We start from the raw sequence: 6755 nt of genomic DNA on the forward strand, positions 1-6755 counted from the left end.
TGGTCCCTGGGCTGGGCTGCTAGGGCTCAGGGGTGGATCTTGACTGCTGGGGGTCTGACTTCTGTGGCAACCCTGTTCTGGGTTCTGGGATGCCTGCTGGGCAGTTTCGGTTGCTGAGGGAGCTGGAGGCAGCCTGTGGGGTGGCATCTCCTGCAAGTCTGCGCCTGCACAGGTCTGGGGCTGGTTCACTGGAGTCGGGTTCTGTTTGCGGGCTGCCTTGGGGCAGAGTTAGCCATGATGGTTGCTTCTACCTCAGTTTCTGATTCCACTTTTGCTCATGTGTGTGTATGTGTGTGTGTGTGTGTGTGTGTGTGTGTGCCCCATGGCCCTGGACCTTCTTGGACAGGAAAAGGTGGGACCTCCTGTCCCCCAAGATTGACCTTAGGAATGGAATCATCTTCTGCACAGAAGGGCTGGGTGTTGTGTCTGAGGCCTTCCGTGAACTCAAGGCTGAGCCCAGGGGAGTTGCCCAGGAGCCTTCAGGCACAGGTCCTGGCAGGTGCAAGGACACCCCTTGAGACCAAGAGGGTGGTGGCCATCAAGTCAGGGGCCAGCTTTGCAAGTGCCTGCTGGGAGAGCTCTGGGTGGAGTTGGGAATGGACTCACTGTCTTGGGGGCCAAGCAGGAGGCCAATGTAGCTGTCACCAGGTGGGGGCAGTGGGCAGAGGTGGGGCAGACGTGCAGGTGCTGCAGTCTGGCTGCAGCAAAATAACCGGGGGGTGACGAACAACTTGTGTACATTGATACAGCAGGAGTGGGAGCCGTTTATTGTACAGGAGGGGTATTTATACATAACACACAGCTTATCTTAATTAAAATAGATACAGCAGTCAACCAATAAGGAATCTCCACACTTAACGGCTCGCTGGCATTACTTCACAAACCACTCCCTCTGGCAAAATGCCAGGCGCCATCCAGACTTGTTTACAGACCTTAACATGCAGGGAGGGTGAGATGGAAGGATCAGGCTTTTGCTGGGAGCCCGGTGGGGGCTGCTGGGTGGACCTGCACGGGTTGAGAGCACATACCGGCCAGGACCTGCTTGGGGACTTGCTGTGAGGGCAGCTATCATCAGCCATGTCATGGGCACACTCTGAAGCTTCAGGGGAGCCTTCTTGTGGAGAGAGGGCAGGGTCTGGAGGCCCCACAGAGCTTCCTGAGAGCCTGTGGCCTTCAGAGGAACAGGCTGGCTTTCCCAGTGTGTCCTGGTCAGAGTGGGAATTTGAGTTCATGGGGTGCTGACATCCACCTGGACCTCTGTCTCCTCTTTGGTTCTGAGACCACATGACGCTTTCACCAAGTGTTGTGCTCCCAGGGCTGTGGTGTGCCTATGGGAGAGAGGTGACCTGGAGGTACAGACCTAGAGGAATCAGCATGGGGCATGGTGGTGCCCACCAGGTCCTGGGGGCTGGAGGAGGCTCCTGTAGCTGACGGGAACCCAAATGGGCTTCCTGTTGGAGGTCATTTCTGATCTCAGTGCTGAGGATGCAGGAGCTCTGTCTGGAGAGGAGGCGAGGAAGATGTCCAGGCTGAAGGGACAGAGGTGCGGGTGGACACATCCTTTGGAAACTGGAAGGGTTTCAAGGAGCTGGAAGGGTGTGTTTGAGGCAGGAGCCCCAGGCCAGCAGAGGGCTCATGGGGAGGTTGGTGTAGGGGGGCAGGCTTTGCCAGGGAGCACCGGGCACCCTTGATGCATGTGATGACCCCAGGTGGGAGATGATACCTCACTGTGTGAATTAAGAATAGTTTCTGATTATCTTCTGTATTTTAGTAGCATCTGTGGTGATATTTCCATTTTTATTATGGATTTTTATAATTTGAGTTTTTTCCCTCTCTTTTGGTTAGCTTGGCTAAGGGTTTGTCAATTTTATTTCTTTTGTGAAAAAAACCAACTGAAAAAAATGATGATGATAATGATGATGATGGTGATTAGTAGTAGGGGATTGAACCCAGGGGCACTTGACCACTGAGCTACATCCCCAGTCCTTATGTTAAGGCAGGGTCCTGCTAAGTTACTTAAGGCCTCATTAAATTGCTGAAGCTGGCTTTGAACTCGTGATCCTCCTGCCTCCTAAATTGCTGGGATTGCAGGCGTATGCCACTGCCCCTGGCTTGATAAAAAGAGATTCTTCATGAAAAATTAAGGGATCATTTTCACTGAGATGGTCAAAATAATCAATGAGAATATATGGTCACTGTCTGTACCCAATGTCCTTTCCATTTCTTCGTGAGCCCTGTGCTGAGTGTGAGAGTAAGGGCTGAGTGTGAGAGCCAGGGTTGTTAAGCCTTGCCTCTGTTTGTGTTGCTTTCCAAGTTGCCGGTGGGAGTTCAAAAATTCTTTGCTTCCCTTCTCCCCAGTGTGAGGTAGGATGGGATGGTGGCTCTATCAGCAGGAGTTTGTCTGCACAGACAAGGTGGAGGCACTTCCTAGGTGGCCTCTGCAGAGTCTGGGGGTGGAGCTCTGGCAGGGGCTTAGGTCTAATCAGGACTCAGGGGCTTTGTTGGCTGGTGACTGCTCTGAGAGATTAGGTCACCCCTAGGACCTGGCAATTTCTGATCTCTGCTGGAGTCTGGATCTCACGCGGATTCTACTGGTAGGGATGCCAACCCTTCACCCACTCTGCTGCCCATGAACACAGCCTTCCCAGGCTTCCTAGGGTTATTCCTTGAGTGTATTTACACCCACCTCATCAAATTCCAGGCCCCCTTCAGCTGGTCCTGTGAGCTGCTGGACTCACAGTGGGAAGTGAGCCAGGCTCCCCTTCGCTTTTCTAACTTGAATCCCCCTGGGTAAAATATTCTCTGTGCCTGTTCCAGTCTTATTCTGTTAGGTACCAACTAGGTCATGGGCAGGTGCTTGCCAGGACATGTAGCTGTCTTTGCTCAGATCTCCCAGCTCCTGAAGCAGCTGCTACAGTGTGGCCACCTCTTGATGGCTCCTACCTCAGCTCTCTCTGCAGTCATCTGGGAAAGATGGTGAGGGTGCTTTTCATGCACTAGTGCACAGCGCAGCCTCTGCATCAGCTAAGGTCAGGCTGATTTCTGGTCTCAGGATTTTCTGGACTTAATCTATCTGTGTTTCTTTGTGTCTTCCCTCCCTCTGCACTAAATGAGCACCATGGTTGCTGCTGCCACAATCAGCTTGGTTCCAGTGTAGTGTTTTTTCTTTGTTTAATGGACCTAAATTTCTGAGTCTCTAAGACACCCCGGATGGTCCAATGTTGAGTTTTAGTGAAATCTCTCTTCCTCTCACCTCGCAGAGGAGCAGTATTCCTGCTGCTTGAATCCTCTATCATGGAGCGACAAGGAACACAGACTTCTTCAATCTCCGTTGGTGTTCCTTCTTTAAATGGTAAAATTCACCATCTGGTCTTGGTTTTTCTTTTGGAGAGGTTTCTGGTTGCTAATTAAGCCTCTGTCTATTTTTATTTACTTATTTTAAAAAAATATTTATTCACAATACCTTTATTTCACTCATTTATTTTTTACATGGTGCTGAGGATCGAGCCCAGGGTCCCGCATATGCGAGATGAGTGCTCTACTGCTGAGCCACAACCTCAGCGCCCCCCGACCTCTGTCTATTTAGACTTTCTAGGTCCTCATGATTCAATTATTGGGTTTCTAGGAATTTGTTCATTTCACCTGGCTTATCCAATTTGTTATCTAATTCGTAGTACAATTTTTGATTCATAAGTCTTGCATAAAATTGAATAGTTAGGTAAAATTGGAAGTAATTTTCCCTTTCATTTCTGATTTCATTTCTCTTTTATTAATCTAGCTAAAGATTTGTCATTTTTTTATTATTACAAGGAACCAGCTCTTGGTTTCATTGATTTTTCTCTGTCTTAATCTATATCATGTTCTTCTTTCTGATAGTTTTTAGTTTAGTCTTTTATTTTTCTAGTTCTTTAACTTGTGAAGCTTATTTGTTGATTGAGACCATTCTTCTTTTTCAAGCTAAGCATTTACAACTATAACTTTTCTCAGTACCATTGCTTTTGTTGTACTTAATAAATTTTGAGATATGGAGTTTTTGTTTTCATTTATCTCAAGATATTTTCTAGTTTCCCCTCAGATTTCTTCTTTGCCCCATTGGTTAAGAGTGAATTGCTTGATGTCATCATATTTGTGAAATTTTCTGTTTTCCTTCTTGTATTGGTTCCTATTTCCATTCCATTATAATTAAAAAAGATATTTTATATAATCTAAAGGTTTTTAAATTATTAAGTTCTGCAGACTGGGGTTGTAGTTCATTGGTAGAGCGCTTGCCTAGCATGTGTGAGGCACTAGGTTTGACTCTCAGCACCACATATAAATAAAAAAAATAAAGGTACATTGAGAACTAAAAAAATATTTAATAAAAAAAGAACTTATCATTGTGCTTACTCAAAGATAAATTTTTAAAAATATTAAGTTCATGTTTTGTGTTTTGAATTGCTTATTCTAGAAAACTCTTCATGTGCATTTGAGAACAATGTGTATTCTGTTGTTTTCTGGAATGTTCCATGAATGTCTGTTAGTTCTGAAGTGTCATTCAGAAGTCTCCTATTTCCTTATTAATTTTCTCACTAGTTGATTTACAAATATTGGAAAGTGGGGTATTAAAGTCTTCTACTATTCTAGACCTGTCTATTTTTCACTTCAAATCTGTCAATGTTTGTTTCAGGTATTTAGAAAGTCTGATGCTTGGTGTACATGTTTATAATAGTATATCTTCTTGGAGAATTGACCTCTTAATCACTATATAATGTCTGTCTTTGTCACTTTTAAGTTTTTGACTTAAAGTCTAATTTTTCTGATATTAGTGTAGTTTTTGGTTACTGTTTGCTTAGAACATTTGTTCCTTACTTTTACTTTCAGTCTGTGCATGTCCTTAGATCTTAAGTGAGTTTCTTGTAGACAGCATATTGTTGGGTCCTGGTTTTCTTTTCTTTCTTTTTTCCCCCTCATTTTCTTTAAACAATCACTTATCTATGTCTTTGGATTAAGGAGCTTAATCCATTTATATTTAAAGTAATTACTGATAGAAAAGCGAATTTGCCATATTTGTTTCCTGTATACTTTGTAGACTTACTTCCACCCCAAGGGCCTCACACACGCCAGGCAAGGGCTTTACCACTGAGCTGTACCCCTAACCCCATGTAGTTTTTGTTTGTTTGTTTCTTATTCCTCCATTACTGCTTTTCTTTGTGTCCAATTGATTTTTGTAGTGACATATTTCATTTCTTTCTCATTTACTTTTTTGTATAATCTATATTTACTTTGTGCTTGTCATGGGGATTACATATAATATAAAAGTTACGAAAAATCTGTCGTAAATTGATAACAGCTTAACTTCATTTGAATATAAAAAGTATAATCCTTTCCTCTCCCACTTTGTTATTGATATCATATATTACATCTTTATATATTATATACCCCAAATACATTGTATATGTAATAATTTATGATATTTTGTGTATTTCTTTTGAATATTTCAGAAAATAAATATGGAGCACAATCAAAATTATAATGCTATTTTATATTGTCCATATCTATATGTCTATACTGGAGAACTTTATATTTTTCTGTGGCTTCTATTTACTGTCTAGCATTGTTTTTGTTGTTGGTACTGGGGATTGACCTCAGGGGCACTCGACCACTGAGCCACATCCCCAGCCCTATTTTGTATTTTATTTAGAGACAGGGTCTCACTGAGTTGCTTAGCATCTCACTATTGCTGAGGCTGGCTTTGAACTCACAATCCTCCTGGCTCAGCCTCCTGAGCTGCTGGGATTACAAGCATATGCCACCATGCCCAGCACTGTCTAGTATTCTTTCATTTCAACTTGAAGGACTCTTTCTAGCATTTCCTATAGGTTAGCTTTAGTGGTAACAAATTCTCTTCCCTTTTGTTTTTCTGTGAATGTTCTCTTCCCCATACTTGGGGAAGAGATATAATAAAAACTAAATACTAAGGGATAAATAAAAACTAAATACTTTCCAAATATGAGGAAAGATATAGATATACAAATCCAAAAATCTCAATGAACTCCAAGCATATTAAGCCCAAAGAGATTCACAGTGAGACACATTATACCCACACTGTCAAAAGACAAATAGAGAAATCTGGAATACAAGGGATATAACTCATTCTACCCAAGAGATCCTTGATAAGACTAGTAACAGAGCTTTCAGCAGAAAACTCACAGGCCAGAAGGAAGCAGGATGATATATTTAAAGTTCCGACAGGAAAAAAAAAGACAACTGAGAATTCTACATCTTTTAGTTCTTTGAAAATATTTAGGACAGTTATTTAAGTCTAATATGTGTGTTTAATCGGATGGTTTGTGGAGATCTGTAGTTTCTTTGAATAGGCCACGTTTTCTTGTTTCTTTGTATGTCTTGCACTGAAGTTTGTGCATGTGAAAAAATAGCCACCTCTCCCAGCCTTTTCAGACTGGTGTAGAAGACCTCCACTAATTGTTGGGCCCCTGAGTTTTGTAATCAACCCTTGTTAGGGGATTAAGTCTTCTCAGATATTTTCTGGACATGTGTTCTGTAAGGACTTGTGTCTGTGCTTTTTAAAAAAATTTCCCCACATTCATGGCTGCTGTTGAATGTCTTAATTTCCCCCAGGGTCCCACTCTGGACTTTCTCATGGCCTTGGGTGTCCTTCTTACTCATCCCCCAAAATCTCTTGGCCTCGGCATCCCAGGTCCACAGGTCCCCAAGTTTTTCACACTCCAGGGTGCTCACCACTGCCTTCTGTGGCT

This window comes from Spermophilus citellus (assembly GCF_964194105.1).
Source record: "Spermophilus citellus genome assembly, chromosome: 13".
Classification (NCBI taxonomy): Eukaryota; Metazoa; Chordata; class Mammalia; order Rodentia; family Sciuridae; genus Spermophilus; species Spermophilus citellus.